Source organism: Poecilia reticulata, unplaced genomic scaffold (assembly GCF_904066995.2).
Source record: "Poecilia reticulata unplaced genomic scaffold, P_reticulata-male-v2 Scaffold_179, whole genome shotgun sequence".
NCBI classification, from domain to species: domain Eukaryota; kingdom Metazoa; phylum Chordata; class Actinopteri; order Cyprinodontiformes; family Poeciliidae; genus Poecilia; species Poecilia reticulata.
Genome location: NW_027675277.1, coordinates 1 through 21,239, shown reverse-complemented (window position 1 = coordinate 21,239; position 21,239 = coordinate 1). Strand labels below are relative to the sequence as shown.

Sequence of the window (21,239 nt, the reverse complement as noted above, 5' to 3'; positions counted from 1 at the left end):
ACGGTAAATGTTTCATTAAGTATTAACAAACAATGGTTACCGTGATATTATGTGAAATTAATTTAATTGTTAATATAAAAAAATAGTTTGATGCTGCGGCTCAGAGTTTGAGTTTTTCCTTCATCAACAATTTTTTCCCTCTTATTTAGTGAAATGTTGATGTTGATGAGACTTAATGATAACCTTTTCAACTTTAGAGCTCACTGTTGAAAATGAGAAGCTACATTCACAAATGACAGTGACATAAAATCCAGTGCAACATCTGGTTTGAGGTGATACTTCTGGAACCTGTTGGAGGAAATATCCCAATTAGAAGATAGCTTAACTTAACGAGCTCTGTGGTCTCCTACAATCAGTATGAGAGTCGGTGTGAGGAGGCGCATGTTAGGAAGATGAAAATGGAAGCTGAAAGTCTTCAGAACAAAGGTCATGATTCGGAATTACTGATTATTCCTCTTTCAGGAACAGGATCAATATAACCAGTTAAAAGCTAAAATTAATGGTTATATGCAGACATGGGAAAGTGGGATGCACTCCATGCCATGATGTTCAGATTTTAGGTCGTGGCATCTCAAGGTGTCAACATTGCAGCCAGTGGGCTGAGGGAAATACAGCCTTTATTTGTAGCAATTCAAGAGCTACTCGCTTTTATCGCTTTGCAAACGTTAATCAGCACAGAAGCTCCAAGCTATATATTTATTTATTTTTGTCATCGTACCCCCAAGATTTTAAACTATTTCACCCTGCCTGTATGTAATGGAACAATCAGAGGCAGATCATTATAGGTTATTGTTTTACTGAGGGCAATCTGTGTATGTGACTAAGCTTTATAGTACATGAATGTGATGTAGCTATATAATGTAGATATGAGGATATAGATATTCACATTTACTCACGTATTTTTAGACTGTGTTGAATGTTGGTCCTGTAATATTTTGGTCTTTTTCTGTCATTTCTGTAACCTGAAATTCATCAGATATAATGTTTCTCTCTCTTGTAAGGGAGCGAGTTCATCATCAGCTCATATAAAGCTGGTAAAAGTTTTTTTATTTGAGATGTTTCACTTTGACAGTTGTACACAACAAGATTAAAAAGGAACAGGAGCAACATTCAAGTCAGCTCGTCATTGATGACGTGATCCTCAGGAAGCATATTCAAAGCCCGAATCACACGTCACAGATTGACGTCAATGAAGGACTGACCAGAGTCCTTGAATGTAGGTTTCTACCATCATTTGGTCACTAACTTCTTTTCGTCTTGCAGAACGAACCAGTTAGACAGGTTCTCAGGAGTTTCTCCTTCTGTCTTGAAGGTTCAGTGTTCCACACAAGACGACAAAGAACTGGCGCTCTGCAGGATGGGGGGCGGAGGAGTTGCCCCTCTCAGTCGCGCCGGCCGGCGACATGGGCTGCCTTTGGCGCCTGCGGGATGGGGGCGGAGGAGTTGCCCTCTGCGGTCGCCGGGCCGGCGGCATGGGTGGCATTGGGGGGCATTGCCCCCCTCAGAGTCAGCCTTGCCGCCCTTTTTTTTTTTTTTTAACCTCAGAGTGGCCAAAACTTTCTTTTCTTTTTTTCTATCTCATTGGTCAGTCATACAAATCAACCAATCATGACAGGCCAACTGAAATAAAAAGGTGCGATCCCTTACGTCACTTATTCATATATTCATGTTTATCTTCCGAACAGACCTGCATTTGTTCGTGCAGCATGGCTATTCGGACTTATTTAAAACTAAGATCGGAGGACAAAGGTACAAATTGCTTTTTTTTGTAGGCTTTGTCTTTAAAACATCCCCAAACTTACACCTTCCGCATGACGCGTAAGGTAGGAATTGCGCTTTGCGGGGTGGGGGAGGAGGAGTTGCCAATGCTGCTGCTGTTGCGCTGCACGTCCTTGAGGGCAGACCTGCATGCAGGGGTGAAGTAATGGGTACGGTAGGGGACTGCGTACCCTAGATTTAGCGGGGTAAGTAGTACCTGCAAAAGATGGGAGGGCTGTCTGCTATAAAAAAATATCAATGGTTTCACTGTGCAGCCGTGAGTGCACCCACTAATCACAACTAAATCAGTTAATAATAACTTTTTTTCCCACTTCATGTTGTTTCTGAACTGTTGGTGCTTTACTAGAGAGCAGCGTGCATACGTCGATCGTGGAAGGTTTTGAGTCGATCTCGGCGTTAGGTGACACACTGAACGCCGCCAGGAGGCTGATACCCGCACGTCCTCCTCTGATTGGCTTATCAAATGTCCGTAACTTTATTAAAAAACAACAACAAAAAAAGTGTTCAATTAAGGTTCGTTTCGGTTCCATTACCAAATAACTAGCAGAACAGGAGCTTAAATTAACTAATCATCCACGCTGTGTTCATAAGAGCGCTTATTATAATCGCAAAATAAATACCAAGACTGATATTATGGATCGGATTGTCTCTGCCGTTGCCATGGCATGAGGTTGCCATGGCAACGGATTGTGCTTAAATGACAGAGAGGAGAATAAACGGTGCGAGTGGTTTAGAGTTGATCACCTGTTCAGGTTGTTTTGTTTACCTTTGCCTTGGTGCATCACAGCCGCTGTAGTTTCTGAGCGTTCATAAACGACAACTTGGACTAATTACCTCGTTCTGTGTGAGTATACATCATTTACAACAACATCAAACACGGTAAATATGTTTCATTAAGTATTTAACAAACAAATGGCTTCTACCGTGATATTATGTGAAATTAATTTAATTGTCTAATATAAAAAATAGTTTGATGCTGTCGGGCTCAGAGTTTGAGTCTTTTCCTTTATCAAACAATTTTTTTCCCTCTTATTTAGTGGAAATGTTGATGAGACTTAATGATAACCTTTTTCAACCTTTAGAGCTCCACTGTTGAAATGAGAAGCTAACATTCACAAATGACAGTGGCATAAAATCCAGTGCAACATCTGGTTTGAGGTGATACTTCTGGAACCTGTTGGAGGAAAATATCCCAACTTCAGAAGATGAGCTTTAACTTAACAGAGCTCTGTGGTTCCTCCTATCAATCAGTATGAGAGTCGGTGTGAGGAGGCGCCATGTTAGGAAGATGAAATGGATGCTGAAGGATCTTCAGAACAAACAGGTCATGATTCTGAATTACTGATTATTCCTCTTTCTGGACACAAGATCAATATAACCAGTTTAAAAGCTAAATTAATGGTTATATGCCAGACATGGGAAAGTGGGATGTACTCCATCACTAAAAAGTCCCCGTTCAAAACAAGAAAAAAAGTACAAAATAGGGTATAATTTTCTTAAAATAAGAAAAAATATCTGCCAACAGAACAAGAAATTTATCTTGTCAAGATTTTCTAAAACAAGAAAAATATCTAACCAAGATAACCTACAAATATCTTAAATTAGTGTATTTGTACTTAAAACAAGCCAATTTTACTTATAAGATATTTTTCTTATTTTAAGAAAATTATCTCAAGAAAATGTTACTTGACACTGAATTTCTTGAAATCAGCGTAAAATTTTCTTATTTTAAGAAAATGTTCTATGTATTAAGAAAATAAATCTCATATATTCTATTTATATTACTAAAATGGGCTTGTTTTAAGTACAAATACACTAATTTAAGATATTTGGAAAATCTTGACAAGATAAATTTTCTTGTTCTGTTGGCAGATAATTTTTCTTATTTTAAGAAATTATACCCTATTTTTGTACTTTTTTTTCTCCTTGTTTTTGAAAGGGGATTTTTTGCAGCGATATACCTAAAACTAGTTTATTTTTGTTGCATAGGATTAAAATATATATTTTGTCATAGCCTTACTCAAGGTTCTTATGCTAAGACAAAATCCAAAATTGATCCTGTGAATACTGGAACAAGAGATGTTATTGGCTAGCTGAAATGAAGACATGAGTTCAATTACTTTTAACATCTTTATTACATTTAAGTTTCACATAAACACAATAAAACATGACTACTGGTCAGAATTTAAAGTCTGGATGGGCATCTGATTCTGAAACAATCCTGTAAAATGACAGAACAATGACGATCTGACACATCTGCCGCACTCATAAGATGCCCTAAGAGTCAAGCAAACCAATTGTCCAAAGCAAAAAAAATCTTGGGATTAGATGTCAACAATAGGAGCTTCCTCCGCAATGAACTTCTTCCAATAAGCCATAGCCTTTTATATGTGGAAGTCTTGCCTCAGTTACGGACGGCGTTCTCAAGACGTCTGTCAGCAGCACAGAGAGGAGTGGTCCCACACACGGATGCTGAAAGGTGTAGTAGCTGTGATGTCCTCCTTTCAGAAGATCAGGGCAGGCATGGTTCCAATGGCCAGTAGAAAGTTGGTTTCACGATCACCACAGAGCTGAAAAGTGATCTTGTTTGAAGTTGTTGGGTCATCTGCTAATTGGAGCACAGACAGAAAAACAATCACAAACAAACCACGTTTTAGGGACTAATCAGTGTAATGATGAATCAGTATCATAAATTTCTTACCTCAAGAATGTGAAGGACGCCGTCACTTGCAATTCCCAAAGTTTCTTGTAGATGGTGCAATACGTGATTGGAGACTTGTCTGGCGTAGACTTCACCATGGCAACAGTTTGGTTTACTTGAAAATAAACAAGTCTTATTTTAGTTCATTTGCTCAATTACAATATTACATGAATTCAAGATGGCAAGAAAGTCATTTTAATTAAATCAAACTAGGACTACTTAAATTCACCAATTAAAATAGTGTTTAAAATATCCTGGTAACAGTGTGGAATATCTAACCTAGGCTGTTAGACTCATTGCATTTAAGTTTTTAATTACAGCACATCAAACACCCTCAGTTAGTGAAATACTAGGCGGAATTGCCCTTTAACCATTTCCCGAATCAGAAGCTATATGAGAAGCCACCTTAGCTATGTTAAAAAACGGAAGCTACCAAGAACTCGTGTCGATATTATTTTTAAGCCACATCTATTGTGGTTAATGACTGTTCAAAGCTCATATTCACAAGAGCGGCTCTTTAACCGCGGATGAAAATTGGTATATCACGACATGCTAGCTAGCTTCAGTTAGCTTATCTTAGAAAGACAGACTTTAAACTTACCTCTGAGTACAGCAGCTGTAGGGTCTATACACGTAAAAAGTCCTCCATCTTCATTCATGTCCAACCGAGATTAGAGAATTTGCCAAAAGAAAATCTTATAAAAGTACAGTAGATAAAAGCTTAGTTAGGCTGTTACAACTGAATTAACCGTTAATCAGGGCAGTTAAATGATCTCTCGCGTTGCCATTAGTGATGTGCGGATTGATACTGAAATATCGATTCTTCCGATACCAGAACTTAATTCTTTAAAATCTATTGTTAGATCCAAGGATCAATACTTTCAACACTTTAGTAATTTGAGATAATGTAGATTAACAAGAGCACGTTAGAAAGTAACTCAATTATTGAGATCTTGCCTAAATAAAACGTTGTTAATTGGAACTACTTTTTCTTCCGCCTGGTAAGTATGTAATGTGTAAGGACGTAATGCCCATGCGCAGCGTGCTGCTGACGCTCACTCACTCAGAAATGAACATGTTGACAGATTATTATAAAAGTGACATGGAGCTATTTCAGCTGTCATTTTATATTAGTTTTAATAATTAAACAAGGATGTATTTAGTAGGGTTATTACTTTACTAATTTTCTCTTTTTAGTTTGCAACTCCATTTTCACATGTTTTGTATATTTCTGTTGAATTAAAATAGTTTATAGTAAACGAGATTGTTCTCAATGTCCTTCTGAGTGTAAAATGAGTCCATCAGAGTACATTGTGTTCTTTTTATGAAGCCAAGATATGGATTACATCTATTTTTTATTTAGTTAAGAAACAAATTAACTGTCTTTGCACAAAGTATGGGATCTGTATTGCCAATACCAGCTTAAATTTGACTCGGTATTGGATCGGAAAGAAATCTGTTGTATCAAACATTAATACTATCTCACTGACATTTTGGGCGCTTTCCCATTTGGATTGTATGATGTCATAAAAGGGGTTACAAACATGATGAATAAAATATTGTTCAAACTAATATTAGTAACTTATAAAGTAAGAATTTGAAATATAAACCAAAGTTCAAATATTTATCATGACATTGAGCTAATCAATATTGTTCATTCTAATCTCATTGTGTGGAATACCAGCCATTTCAAATCACACATCAATAGAAATTTCATGACATGTCAGTAAAAGGTCCCACATCTTGCATCAAGAAGATCAGATTAAGGTCCACAGCAGACGGAAACATGCCAAGAATTATCTTGATATATAAACTGATATTGTCTCTGAAATTGTTGTGTTAAATGTCAACCGTTTAAATATTAAATTATAATTTCCAGTACACTCTGCCAACTTATACAAGAGTATAAGTTCATGTTTTTTTTATTTTTCATTGCCAATAACACAAATGATTCCATTTGGACATAGTCTGTTTTAATTATCTGAAGACATTTCATTAAGTATGTGATTTCATTTTCTGTGCTTGAAATAAGAAATTTTTAATTATATAAAATAAGTTCTAGACTTGAAGTTTGATTGGTAAATATTGATATTCTAGATTCTGAATTACTGATTATTCCTCTTTCTGGATACAGGATCAATATAACCAGTTGAAAAGCTAAAATTAATGGTTATATGTCAGACATGGGAAAGTGGGATGCACTCCATGCCATGATGTTCAGAATTTAGGTCTCGTGGCATCTCAAGGTGTCAACATTGCAGCCAGTGGGCTGAGGGAAATACAGCCTTATTTTGTAGCAATTCAAGAGCTACTCAGCTTTTATCGCTTTGCAAAAACGTTAATCAGCACAGAAGCTCCAAAGCTATATATATTTATTTATTTTTGTCATCGTACCCCCAAGATTTTAAAACTACTTTCACCCCTGCCTGTATGTAAATGAGAACAATCAGAGGCAGGTCATTATCAGGTTATTGCTTTTACTGAGGGCAATCTGTGTCATGTGACTAAGCTTTAATAGTAACATGACATGTGATGTAGCTATATAATGTAGATATGAGGATATAGATATTCACATTTACCTCACAGTATTTTTAGACTGTGTATGAATGTTGGTCCCTGTAATAATTTGGTCTTTTTCGTGTCAATTTCTGTAAACCTGAAAATTCATCAGATATAAATGTTCTCTCTCTCTTAGTAAGGGAGCGAGTTCATCATCAGCTCATATAAAGCTGGTAAAAGTTTATTTTATTTGAGATGTTTCACTTTGACAAGTTGTACACAACAAGATTAAAAAGGAACAGGAGCAACATTCAAGTCAGCTCGTCATTGATGACGTGATCCTCAGGAAGCATATTCAAAGCCCGAATCACACGTCACAGATTGACGTCAATGAAGGACTGAACCAGAGTCCTTGAATGTAGGTATTCTACCATCATTTGGTCACTAAACTTCTTTTCGTCTTGCAGAACGAACCAGTTAGACAGGTTCTCAGGAGTTTCTCCTTCCTGTCTTGAAGGTTCAGTGTTCCCACACAAGACGACAAAGAACTGGCGCTCTGCAGGATGGGGGCGGAGGAGTTGCCCCTCCTGCAGTCGCGCCAGGCCCGGCGACATGGGCTGCCTTTGGCGCCCTGCGGGATGGGGGGCGGAGGAGTTGCCCCTCCTGCGGTCGCCCCGGGCCCGGCGGCATGGGCTGGCATTGGGGGGCATTGCCCCCCTCAGAGTCAGCCTTGCCCGCCCTTTTTTTTTTTTTTAAACCTCAGAGTGGCCAAAACTTTCTTTTCTTTTTTTCCTATCTCCATTGGTCAGTCATACAAATCAACCAATCATGACAGGCCAACTGAAAATAAAAAGGTGCGATCCCTTACGTCACTTATTCATATATTCATGTTTATCTTCACGAAGAGACCTGCGTTTGTTCGTGCAGCATGGCTATTCGGACTTATTTAAAAACTAAGAATCGGAGGACAAAAGGTAACAAATATTGTTACGGAGTGAAGCTTCTTCAAACAAAACGGAGGCTCGTATGTCTTTTACTGAACCTTTCTGTTCAGTTCCTTTATTGAAGAGAGAAAAAGGCGACAGCTGATAACGGCAACAGCTGTTCGTAACCAAGCCAACCAAAATATCAACAAAGCAAGATAGTGACAAAACAGAACCAGATACTTAAGCATTCTTCAAAATAAAAGACTTCTTCTATTCAAATAAATCATGTCTTGCACTTAAATATATTTCACTTCATCCTTGTAATTATATACAATCATGTTCAATTCAATTAATAATAATCATGTAATCTATGCTTAACATATAATTGTAAATCAGTCACTTATCATACTGAACAACATATAAGTGTAAAAAAGTCACAACATCCTCCCGCCCGATGAACAACTGTTCATGTGTATAAGATTTACCTTTCATTTAAAATACCTCTAAAGGATACAATAACTGAATAGGCCTGTGTAACAAGCCACCAGTCGAAGTACGAACATTGCATGAACGTATGAGACCATCCCTGCCTGGAAAGACCTCTACGATTCTACCCATTTTCCATGTCTGTCTGTGTGTATTGTCCTCTCCACAGAGTACTACATCTCCTACTTTAAGTAGTGTTGGAGTAGGACTGTTCACCCTGTGGGCTGATTTCAAGTCCATCAAATAATCTCTGCGCCAGCGTTTGCAAAAGCCTATCAAAAGTTTCTGTTGGTATTTCCACCTTCTACCTAGCTGTTCACAGTTTGCAGTGAGTACCTGATTTAGGTGAGGTGAAGGAATAATCTTTGGTGGCAAGGAAGTTAAGCGTTTACCAACTAGGAAATGAGATGGGGTAAGTGGCTGGGGTTCCAATGCATCACTAGTTACATAGGACAGAGGCCTAGAGTTCAACACTGCCTCAACCTCAGTAAGAACAGTCGTGAGCTCCTCAAAGCTCAAGGATGCTTTCCCCAGTACCTTTCTTAAGCATGTTTTACAGATCTCACAAGCCTTTCCCAGAATCCCCCCACCAAGCTGCTCGCTCAGCAATAAACTTCCATGTGATTCCTTGTCAGTGAAAAACTCTGTGAGTGTCGATCCTTGGATATTTTGCCACAACTCTTTTAAATCTTTGTCCGCCCTTTTGAATGTTCTAGCATTGTCGGAGTAAATGACCCTACATAGACCTCGTCTTGCGATGAATCTCTTTAAGGCCAATAAGAAATTCTCTGTAGTCTGATCTGAGACCAACTCTAAATGTACTGCTCTTGTCACTGCACATGTAAACAGTGCTATATATGATTTTACAGACCCGTCCTTAGTTTTAACATATAAGGGTCCAGCAAAATCTACACCAGTAACTTCAAAAGGAGGTGATTCTATTACTCTGTCTCGAGGTAAGGGAGCAGTGATCTGTTGTGCTGCCTTAACTTTTAGTTTTTGCAAATGTAACATTTTGATACAATGTGTCTTACAAGCTGTCTGCCTCTCAAAATCCAATATTGTTCTCTAACTTGAGTTAATGTGTCTCCTACACCAGAATGCATCACTCTTTCGTGACACGACTGAACTAATAGTTCAGAATACTTGTGATTTGTCGGTAGTATCCAAGGGTGTTGTTCTCTGAAACTAAGATCTGAATTATGCAGTCTTCCCCCCACACTTAGTAGACCATTTCATCTAAGAACGGTTTCAAATCTTTGATTTTAGAATCTACCTTCACATTTTGCTTTGACCTTAGCTGCACTATTTCAGAACTAAAACAATTCTCTTGTGTAGACTTAATCCAGTACATTTCAGCTGCACTAAGTTCTTCTGTACTTAACTCTCCCTGAACCTTCAGACAAGATCTTGTGTTAGTAAGAAACCGCTTTACCCATGCAGTGATTCTTAACATGGTCTTAAGCTTGCTGTACCTTTCTAAGTTTAACAGAGGTTCAGTTTGCTCAGTTCCAGTGAGCTGTACAACTGTCTCATACCCAGACCTCAGCTCTGCATTCACTTCATCTACTACATAGTCACTCCAAATGTTCAGTTCCTTCTCATCTGTAGACAGTGAAGTGGGTCCCTTCCACCACAGCTGGCTCTCAATAAGGCTCTGAGCATTGTGACCCCGCGTAAGCAGGTCGGCAGGGTTCATTTTGCCAGCACAGTGGGACCACAGTTCTGGATTTGTGATCCCTTGTATTTCTGCCACTCTGTTGCTCACAAATGGTTTCCATCGCCGTGATGAGTTGCGGATCCAGTGAAGCGTAATCATAGAGTCCGTCCACATGTTGAGCTGGTTTTTCTCCATGTTCAGTGGCTTAAGGAGGCTGTATCCTAATCTTGCTCCAATAAGTGCACCCATGAGCTCCAAGCGAGGTAATGTCATTTTTTTAATGGTGCTACTCGTGACTTGGAGGCCACAAAACTGGTAATAATCTCTCCTAGGTTGTTTTGTCCTTGAAGATATGCCACAGCACCGTAAGCCTTTTCACTTGCATCACAGTAGATATGTAACTTTACAGTGTGTGACTCTTTGTTTATCTCAGTGTGGTACCATCTGGGAATGGACACCAGGTGTAACAGTGGTAACTCCACACACCACTGCTCCCACTTCTTTGCCAAGTCAGTAGGTAAAGGTTCATCCCAGCTGAGCCCCCTTTCCCACATCTCTTGGAAAAGGCACTTTACTCGGACTGTTAAAAGGAGTAAGAAACCCAATAGGGTCGAATATACGGGCTGATGTTTGTAGTACACTTCTCTTTGTATTTTCTCTGTCTTTCAAAATGTCCAGTAACCCCTTTTGATCAAACACAAATTCATCGTTTTCCGGTCTCCAAACCAGTCCAAGTACCTTAAGCACATTTCCACTGGACCCTGTATCACCAGTGAGCTCTACTCCATTCTCTTTCCACATGGCTCTCAGATTAGTTGAGTTAGTAACCCATTTGCAGAAGATCAGGCCTGCCTGAGAGAGAATGTCCTTTGCTGCAGTTGTCATGTGAAGAGCATCCTGCACAGTAGGTGAGCTTGAAATAAAGTCATCTACATACATAGAGTCTCTGAGAGCCTGTACTACTCTTGGCTGTTCTCTTTCAAATTGTTTGAGGTGTTTTCTGATGGTGGCGGCAAGCAGGAATGGGCTGGGAGTCACTCCAAAAACAACTCTTTTCATCCTCAGGACACGCACCTCATTTTACAGTCCTTAGTTAAAGGTCCGTGCATCCACAAGAACCTGACAGCGTCTCTGTCCTTTTCTGCGAGTGAGATTTGAAGAAAAGCCTTAGTTATATCAGCAGTAAATGCTATCTTGTGCAATCTGAACATTATGAGCACATCTAGCAGGTTTGGGTTCAGGTTAGGTCCAGTGTGCAGACAGTCGTTGAGTGATGGACTGTTTGTCTCATGTGAGGATGCATCAAATACCACTCCAAGTTTGGTTGTGGCCTTTTCTTCTCTTACTACAGCATGATGGGGCATGTAATATTTCACAGTCTGTTGATTCATTTCTGGTTTTCTATCTGCAACCTCTTCACAGATACCATTTTGAAGATAGTCCTCTATTACATCGTTGTATCTGGCAAATAAATTTGCATCAGTCTTCAGCCTTCTTGTTAGATTCTCAAAGCGTTTCTTTGCTACCCTGAAGTTGTCTGGAAGGAGGTCTTTGTCACATTGCCAGGGTAACTCAACTTGGTACCTTCCGTTTTCAAATGTTGTTGTTTGTTCAAAATGTTGCATAACTTCTGAATCCTCTGGATTTTCTGATTGTTTATTTACAATACCCAGGGACTCCACCTCCCAGAATGCATGTAACTGCTTAGACAGCTGGGTGTCTTCGGTCAAACTAATGTACATACATGTGGTGTCTGATAGGTATTTTCCTAGAACCTACATAAAAGAACCACAGACAACGTATATGAATTTTATGACTAAACTTTTGCAAAAGGAAATACTCTGTCAACTGCTCCTCCGAGCCGTTCACAGAGCATGTCTTTTATTTTCAAACTTCAAAGAGGGAGGATAGGCAAGATAGACAGCAGAGGAAACAGCAGAGGTCGTAAAACATCGTACCCAAACACAGCAAAGGTCGTAAAACATTTACCTAAACACAGCAAAGGTCGTAAAACAATTTAACATCTGACCCATGATCTGAGCCGGTTCAAATCTCGGTCAAACTGTTTCACATGAAGATAACAGGCAGCTGTGACCTCCAGGTCAGTTCACACATACAGTTTAAAGAAGAGAACACTTTAACCTGACTAACATTAGACTGAATATGAACTAAAGTAACAACAAAATGATAATACCAAAAATCTCTATCAGTGTCTGTAACACTGGAGGTCGTCACTGGTCCCTGTAAAGCCCATCCAAAAGGGTTTCAACTGCCACTAATGAATCTGTAACCCTTTGGACCTTTCCAGTAACTGCCTGCCAGTAGTAATCTGCTCCAATTAACACCTGCAACTCCTGTTCATTAGCACCCTCTAGTGGAAAGTCTCCAAGCTGCAGCCCTCTTTCTTAATCTCTGCTTGAATGGGCTCACTTGGTACCTTTATTACAGCAGTGCACACCTCAGGGGTCTCTACAGCCTCTATTTCGATTTTCCGTTCAGTGTTCCACACATTTTCAAGTTGAACTCTCACTATGTTGCGTTTCTCTGTTACAGGAGAGGTGGAACCAAAACATGGAGGTTTAGTGTCTCTTGCCTCACAACTGGCAGTCCTAGGGCTCGGACAATGTTCTGTGAACAAAACTGCACTGGCTGCCTCCATCTACCAGACAGCGAATTATTTTCTCTCTTAAGCCCATGCCTTACCCATTTGGAGCAATACTGTTTCTGGGTATTAGTCTTCACTTTGACTGAGCTGGTCAACGAAGACAACACAGCCTCTGCATTTTCACTATTGCTGGTACTGTCGACTTCTGGTTTAGCTGCAGATTGTTCACAAACTGACAAGTGGTGTTTCGATTGCACTGCCTGCACAAATTCTTCACTCTGCAGTATTTCGCAATATGTTTTGGACCCAGGCAGACAAAACACCGTCCAAGCCTTTTCAGCTTCTCCCTGCGTGCACTTATTGTGAAGTCAGGACAGTTCTCTGGTTATGGTCATTACTGTCACAAAACACACAGGTTCGCGGCACGACGCTGGCTGTGTGCAAAGCAGTCGCTGATGGGACGCTCCACTTTCTAGGTTGTTCACAGGCATAGGATGGCTTACCCATATGCTTGTGTTGTGGGCTCGGGCTCTTCCATGTGTGGCTTGGTCTGGTAAGCTGAAGCGCCCGTTCTCTGCTTTGCACTTCATTTTGCAGAAACCGAATCAATTCTGGGACTTTCCAATCATTGGTTGAGTTTTGTTGCCGTGTATAAGCAAGTGCTATGTCTTCTGGAATAAGCTGTAGCAACACTGGACATAGCAGACAGCCGTAAGTATCACTTTGCACTTCAAGAGACTCCAAGCTACGTATCTGGATTTCACATTCATCATATAACTGCCTCAAAGCTGCAACATCAGAGGATCTTCTCACAGGTGTCAAGTTCAGTAATTTGGACATATGAGCACTTATCACAATATCCTTCCTCCCAAAACGATTTTGGAGTAATTCTGTTGCAGCGTCGTAGTTGACATCTGTCATTGTCAGTCCTGCAATAGTCCGAGCAGCTGCTCCAGTCAGGTAGGATCTCAGGTAAGTGAACTTGTCCGTTTTACATAGTCCATCATTTCTGTGAATAGCTGATTCATACTGTGACCAGAATTCCTGCCATTGGCTTATTTCTCCATCATTTACCTTTGCCTTGGTGCATCACAGCCGCTGTAGTTTCTGAGCGTTCAATAAACGACAAACTTGGACTAATTACCTCGTTCTGTGTGAGTATCCATCATTTACAACAAACATCAAACACGGTAAATATGTTTCATTAAGTATTTAACAAACAAATGGCTTCTACCGTGATAATTATGTGAAATTAATTTAATTGTCTAATATAAAAAAATAGTTTGATGCTGTCGGGCTCAGAGTTTGAGTCTTTTCCTTCATCAAACAATTTTTTTCCCTCTTATTTAGTGGAAATGTTGATGAGACTTAATGATAACCTTTTTCAACCTTTAGAGCTCCACTGTTGAAAATGAGAAGCTAACATTCACAAATGACAGTGACATAAAATCCAGTGCAACATCTGGTTTGAGGTGATACTTCTGGAACCTGTTGGAGGAAAAATATCCCAACTTCAGAAGATGAGCTTTAACTTAACAGAGCTCTGTGGTTCCTCCTATCAATCAGTATGAGAGTCGGTGTGAGGAGGCGCCATGTTAGGAAGATGAAATGGAAGCTGAAAGATCTTCAGAACAAACGGGTCATGATTCGGAATTACTGATTATTCCTCTTTCAGGACACAGGATCAATATAACCAGTTGAAAAGCTAAAATTAATGGTTATATGCCAGACATGGGAAAGTGGGATGTACTCCATCACTATAAAAAGTCCCCGTTCAAAAACAAGAAAAAAAAGTACAAAAATAGGGTATAATTTTCTTAAAATAAGAAAAAATATCTGCCAACAGAACAAGAAAATTTATCTTGTCAAGATTTTCTAAAACAAGAAAAATATCTAACCAAGATAAACCTACAAATATCTTAAAATTAGTGTATTGTACTTAAAACAAGCCAATTTTACTTATAAGATATTTTTTCTTATTTAAGAAAAATTATCTCAAGAAAATGTTACTTGACACTGAATTTCTTGAAATCAGCGTAAAATTTCTTATTTAAGAAAAATGTTCTATGTATTAAGAAAATAAATCTCATATATTCTATTTATATTACTAAAATGGGCTTGTTTAAGTACAAATACACTAATTTAAGATATTGGAAAATCTTGACAAGATAAATTTCTTGTTCTGTTGGCAGATAATTTTCTTATTTTAAGAAATTATACCCTATTTTTGTACTTTTTTTCTCCTTGTTTTTGAAAGGGATTTTTTGCAGCGATATACCTAAAACTAGTTTATTTTTGTTGCATAGGATTAAAATATATATTTGTCATAGCCTTACTCAAGGTTCTTATGCTAAGACAAAATCCAAAAATTGATCCTGTGAATACTGGAACAAGAGATGTTATTGGCTAGCTGAAATGAAGACATGAGTTCAATTACTTTTAACATCTTTATTACATTTAAGTTCACATAAACACAATAAAACATGACTACTGGTCAGAATTTAAAGTCTGGATGGGCATCTGATTCTGAAACAATCCTGTAAAATGACAGAACAATGACGATCTGACACATCTGCCGCACTCATAAGATGCCCTAAGAGTCAAGCAAACCAAATTGTCCAAAGCAAAAAAAAATCTTGGATTAGATGTCAACAATAGGAGCTTCCTCCGCAATGAACTTCTTCCAATAAGCCATAGCCTTTATATGTGAAGTCTTGCCTCAGTTACGGACGGCGTTCTCAAGACGTCTGTCAGCAGCACAGAGAGAGTGGTCCCACACACGGATGCTGAAAGGTGTAGTAGCTGTGATGTCCTCCTTTCAGAAGATCAGGGCAGGCATGGTTCCAATGGCCAGTAGAAAGTTGGTTTCACGATCACCACAGAGCTGAAAAGTGATCTTGTTTGAAGTTGTTGGGTCATCTGCTAATTGGAGCACAGACAGAAAAACAATCACAAAACAAACCACGTTTTAGGGACTAATCAGTGTAATGATGAATCAGTATCATAAATTCTTACCTCAAGAATGTGAAGGACGCCGTCACTTGCAATTCCCAAAGTTTCTTGTAGATGGTGCAATACGTGATTGGAGACTTGTCTGGCATAGACTTCACCATGGCAACAGTTTGGTTTACTTGAAAAATAAAACAAGTCTATTTAGTTCATTGCTCAATTACAATATTACATGAATTCAAGATGGCAAGAAAGTCATTTAATTAAATCAAACTAGGACTACTTAAATTCACCAATTAAAAATAGTGTTAAAATATCCTGGTAACAGTGTGGAATATCTAACCTAGGCTGTTAGACTCATTGCATTTAAGTTTTTAAATTACAGCACATCAAACACCCTCAGTTAGTGAAATACTAGGCGGAATTGCCCTTAACCATTTCCCGAATCAGAAGCTATATGAGAAGCCACCTTAGCTATGTTAAAAAACGGAAGCTACCAAGAACTCGTGTCGATATTATTTTAAGCCACATCTATTGTGGTTAATGACTGTTCAAAGCTCATATTCACAAGAGCGGCTCTTTAACCGCGGATGAAAATTGGTATATCACGACATGCTAGCTAGCTTCAGTTAGCTTATCTTAGAAAGACAGACTTTAAACTTACCTCTGAGTACAGCAGCTGTAGGTCTATACACGTAAAAAAGTCCTCCATCTTCATTCATGTCCAACCGAGATTAGAGAATTTGCCAAAAGAAAATCTTATAAAAGTACAGTAGATAAAGCTTAGTTAGGCTGTTACAACTGAATTAACCGTTAATCAGGGCAGTTAAATGATCTCTCGCGTTGCCATTAGTGATGTGCGGATTGATACTGAAATATCGATTCTTCCGATACCAGAACTTAATTCTTTAAAATCTATTGTTAGATCCAAGGATCAATACTTTCAACACTTTAGTAATTTGAGATAATGTAGATTAACAAGAGCACGTTAGAAAGTAACTAAATTATTGAGATCTTGCCTAAATAAAACGTTGTTAATGGGAACTACTTTTTCTTCCGCCTGGTAAGTATGTAATGTGTAAGGACGTAATGCCCATGCGCAGCGTGCTGCTGACGCTCACTCACTCAGAAATGAACATGTTGACAGATTATTATAAAAGTGACATGGAGCTATTTCAGCTGTCATTTTATATTAGTTTTAATAATTAAACAAGGATGTATTTAGTAGGGTTATTACTTTACTAATTTTCTCTTTTTTAGTTTGCAACTCCATTTTCACATGTTTTGTATATTTCTGTTGAATTAAAATAGTTTATAGTAAACGAGATTGTTCTCAATGTCCTTCTGAGTGTAAAATGAGTCCATCAGAGTACATTGTGTTCTTTTTATGAAGCCAAGATATGGATTACATCTATTTTTTATTTAGTTAAGAAACAAATTAACTGTCTTTGCACAAAGTATGGGATCTGTATTGCCAATACCAGCTTAAATTTTACTCGGTATTGGATCGGAAAGAAAATCTGTTGTATCAAACATTAATACTATCTCAATAATTTCCAGTACACTCTGCCAACTTATACAAGAGTATAAGTTCATGTTTTTTTTTATTTTTCATTGCCAATAACACAAATGATTCCATTTGGACATAGTCTGTTTTAATTATCTGAAGACATTTCATTAAGTATGTGATTTCATTTTCTGTGCTTGAAATAAGAAATTTTTAATTATATAAAATAAGTTCTAGACTTGAAGTTTGATTGGTAAATATTGATATTCTAGATTCTGAATTACTGATTATTCCTCTTTCTGGATACAGGATCAATATAACCAGTTTAAAAGCTAAAATTAATGGTTATATGTCAGACATGGGAAAGTGGGATGCTCTCCATGCCATGATGTTCAGAATTTAGGTCTCGTGGCATCTCAAGGTGTCAACATTGCAGCCAGTGGGCTGAGGGAAATACAGCCTTATTTTGTAGCAATTCAAGAGCTACTCAGCTTTTATCGCTTTGCAAAAACGTTAATCAGCACAGAAGCTCCAAAGCTATATATATATATTTATTTATTTATTTTGTCATCGTACCCCAAGATTTTAAAACTACTTTCACCCCTGCCTGTATGTAAATGAGAACAATCAGAGGCAGATCATTATCAGGTTATTGCTTTTACTGAGGGCAATCTGTGTCATGTGACTAAGCTTTAATAGTAACATGACATGTGATGTAGCTATATATGTAGATATGAGGATATAGATATTCACATTTACCTCACAGTATTTTAGACTGTGTATGAATGTTGGTCCTGTAATAATTTGGTCTTTTTCGTGTCAATTTCTGTAAACCTGAAAATTCATCAGATATAAATGTTCTCTCTCTCTTAGTAAGGGAGCGAGTTCATCATCAGCTCATATAAAGCTGGTAAAAGTTATTTTATTTGAGATGTTTCACTTTGACAAGTTGTACACAACAAGATTAAAAAGGAACAGGAGCAACATTCAAGTCAGCTCGTCATTGATGACGTGATCCTCAGGAAGCATATTCAAAGCCCGAATCACACGTCACAGATTGACGTCAATGAAGGACTGAACCAGAGTCCTTGAATGTAGGTATTCTACCATCATTTGGTCACTAAACTTCTTTTCGTCTTGCAGAACGAACCAGTTAGACAGGTTCTCAGGAGTTTCTCCTTCCTGTCTTGAAGGTTCAGTGTTCCCACACAAGACGACAAAGAACTGGCGCTCTGCAGGATGGGGGCGGAGGAGTTGCCCTCCTGCAGTCGCGCCAGGCCGGCGACATGGGCTGCCTTTGGCGCCCTGCGGGATGGGGGCGGAGGAGTTGCCCCTCCTGCGGTCGCCCCGGGCCCGGCGGCATGGGCTGGCATTGGGGGGGCATTGCCCCCCTCAGAGTCAGCCTTGCCCGCCCTTTTTTTTTTTTTAAACCTCAGAGTGGCCAAACTTTCTTTCTTTTTTTCCTATCTCCATTGGTCAGTCATACAAATCAACCAATCATGACAGGCCAACTGAAATAAAAGGTGCGATCCCTTACGTCACTTATTCATATATTCATGTTATCTTCACGAAGAGACCTGCGTTTGTTCGTGCAGCATGGCTATCGGACTTATTTAAAACTAAGAATCGGAGGACAAAAGGTAACAATATTGTTACGGAGTGAAGCTTCTTCAAACAAAACGGAGGCTCGTATGTCTTTTACTGAACCTTTCTGTTCAGTTCCTTTATTGAAGAGAGAAAAAGGCGACAGCTGATAACGGCAACAGCTGCACTGTAAAAAAAAGTCCGTAAAATCAACAGTAAAAATCTGTGAAATCATGACAGAAAATGTTGTAAAGAAAAACACATTATATTTTGTTCATTTACCAGTATGATGTTGTATAACGTAGAACAGAAAATTATTGTAAATTTTAAAATGTGAAATTGTAAATAAAATTTTATTTAGTTGTAGAAAACACAAATTTTGTATTGTTAATGAAAAAAGTTGGATCCTTCACAACATTTCAGCAGTGTAAACTAACATTTACATTCTGTGATGATTAAATCCAAATGAATTGGAAGCTAGCTTACCATTTTTTTGCTAGGAGAATAAGTTTGGGCTTCCCTGTTTAAGCTGTTGCCCTGAGACCCAACTCCAGATAAGTAGAAGATGGACGGATGGATGGATAATGAAATAAATGAATATTAATAGATTTGGAAATTAATGTGGAATTAAGTAATTATGATTCCACATTGTTTACTTCCAATTTTGTTCACTAGTTATCTATTTATATTCACTTGTATTTTCCCACTTCTTTAGATTGTCATTTCCTCTTTAATTCATTTACTTATTCTCTGTCATTTTGATTGGATCATTTCTTCATATTCACGTCTAACGTGGAGGAACATATGAATCAACAAGGAAGTCATGTACCTGCTTATTGGTACATGTATTTTATTTTATTTATTATTTTTGCTAACACTGGATTTTTTACCTTCACCGTTGCCATTATAAGCTCAAGTTCGGCTACTGCGAGAAAGACAGAGAACACCGCTTTGTGCTCAACTTCCGGTCTGTTCTGCTCTCTGATTGGTTCGCTTACCTGGCGCCTGAAAGCTGTTTTGAACAAGTTGTACAACGGTTCTCATCTCAGAAGAAGCTGAATTGTGCTCAACCTTGACAAAGAAAAGAGCGCTGTTTGGACCTCGTCAGCTTTCAGCAATGTAAGTTAAGCTTTGTTTTCTTCAAACGTAACGGTAATTTGTGTTTCTGGGAGATTACATTTGTTTTTAAGGCGTCATATTGCTTCTTGGAACAATATGCAGTAGAATCATTTTTTGCTACACCTGCAACACGTGTAACTTGTTGGGTAGGTTGAAATTATTTAAACATGATTATTGTACATTTTGCTGTAAAACACTAGAATCATGAGGGGCTATGTGTTGCATTGTAGAGTGCACAGAACGAGCCAGTTGTGTATTCAAATGCCTCGGCACAGAATGTAAGCGGACATTTTGTACATATGCAGCGTTTAAAACTCATTTTTACCGAGTTCACAACGTGGCTTCACAACCCGAATTAGCCAAGTCATTGCTGCTAAATTGAAATGCACCATTTCATTGTGTGGGCACCAAAGCCAAACTGTGAAAGAAGTCGTTGCTCATTTAAGGAGCATATAATGGAGGGGCGGCCGGTAGCATGTCAGTAAAAGCCTGCAAAAAAGTTTTCAGCGTCAAATCATCATTCACAGCTCATATGTCCGTAAACATAAGATAAACATAACGTAACACAGCATTGGTGGTTTACTGAAACTTTAGTACCTCTCAGTATTTTGTAGGTGCTGTGAAATCACAAGAAAATACTTCTTAATGATCCAAATGCTTGTGGTCCACAGCGAACCCCTGAAGCTTACAATTTGGCAGTCCATCATCGAGAGACTGGAAGCATTCAAGACATCAAAGGTGTCAAGGTAACTCTGACTTCAACTCACTAAGTCTTTTCATGTTTGCCAACCTGGTCTTCCGCTTGCTTAGGCCATGACTATTGAGGATGTCGTTCCTGTGATCTTGCACTATACTTGAAATATTTCGTTAAACAAGAACGGTTTACATATTCCCAGTTCAACCGTAGAATCAAGCAATTCAAGTACAAGAATCAGATGCTCTCACAAAGCCATGCCTGTCAACTCTGAGCAATCAGGCTTTCAGGTCAAGCTGTTCAAAACTGGAACTTGCTGAGATTGTTGCCAGTAATTATTGGTGACGATACCGGAAGAAGTTTGACTAAAATTTAAGGATGTACATGAATAAAAGTGTGAATCAGGCACGATATTTGTTTGACACTAAGTATGACTCTTTAATTTGTACATAAATACATTTATTACGGTGATCTTGTGTTTTTACCATTATTTTGTCTGATTTTATTCAGAAATGGCTGAGCAACATTTTTACGTATGCTATCAATGAAGTGTTGCCCGATCTGCAGAGGCTTCAAAGACATCTCGAGGAACTTACAGTCAATTGGAGTAGAAACGTATGATACTTCCAGTTATTGTTGAGAAAGATTGCTGTCTGTCAGCATTAAGACCAATTCAAGCCAGAAAGGCACTTGCTGCTTGGAAATTCAGATGTAAGTAAAATTCTAGAAA

At 38.5% G+C, this 21,239-nt stretch overlaps 2 long non-coding RNA genes across 2 annotated transcripts; both read right to left on the bottom strand.

Annotated features, from left to right (window-relative positions):
* Window positions 1-3,895: 3,895 nt before the first annotated feature.
* Window positions 3,896-4,591, bottom strand: LOC145550829 (uncharacterized). The gene is made up of 2 exons (XR_014086599.1): window positions 4,481-4,591; window positions 3,896-4,387 (listed from the first exon to the last, which is right to left on the bottom strand). It is a non-coding gene; the product is annotated as an uncharacterized LOC145550829 (long non-coding RNA).
* Window positions 4,592-15,405: 10,814 nt separating this feature from the next.
* Window positions 15,406-16,292, bottom strand: LOC145550830 (uncharacterized). The gene is made up of 3 exons (XR_014086600.1): window positions 16,270-16,292; window positions 15,672-15,786; window positions 15,406-15,578 (listed from the first exon to the last, which is right to left on the bottom strand). It is a non-coding gene; the product is annotated as an uncharacterized LOC145550830 (long non-coding RNA).
* Window positions 16,293-21,239: the final 4,947 nt, after the last annotated feature.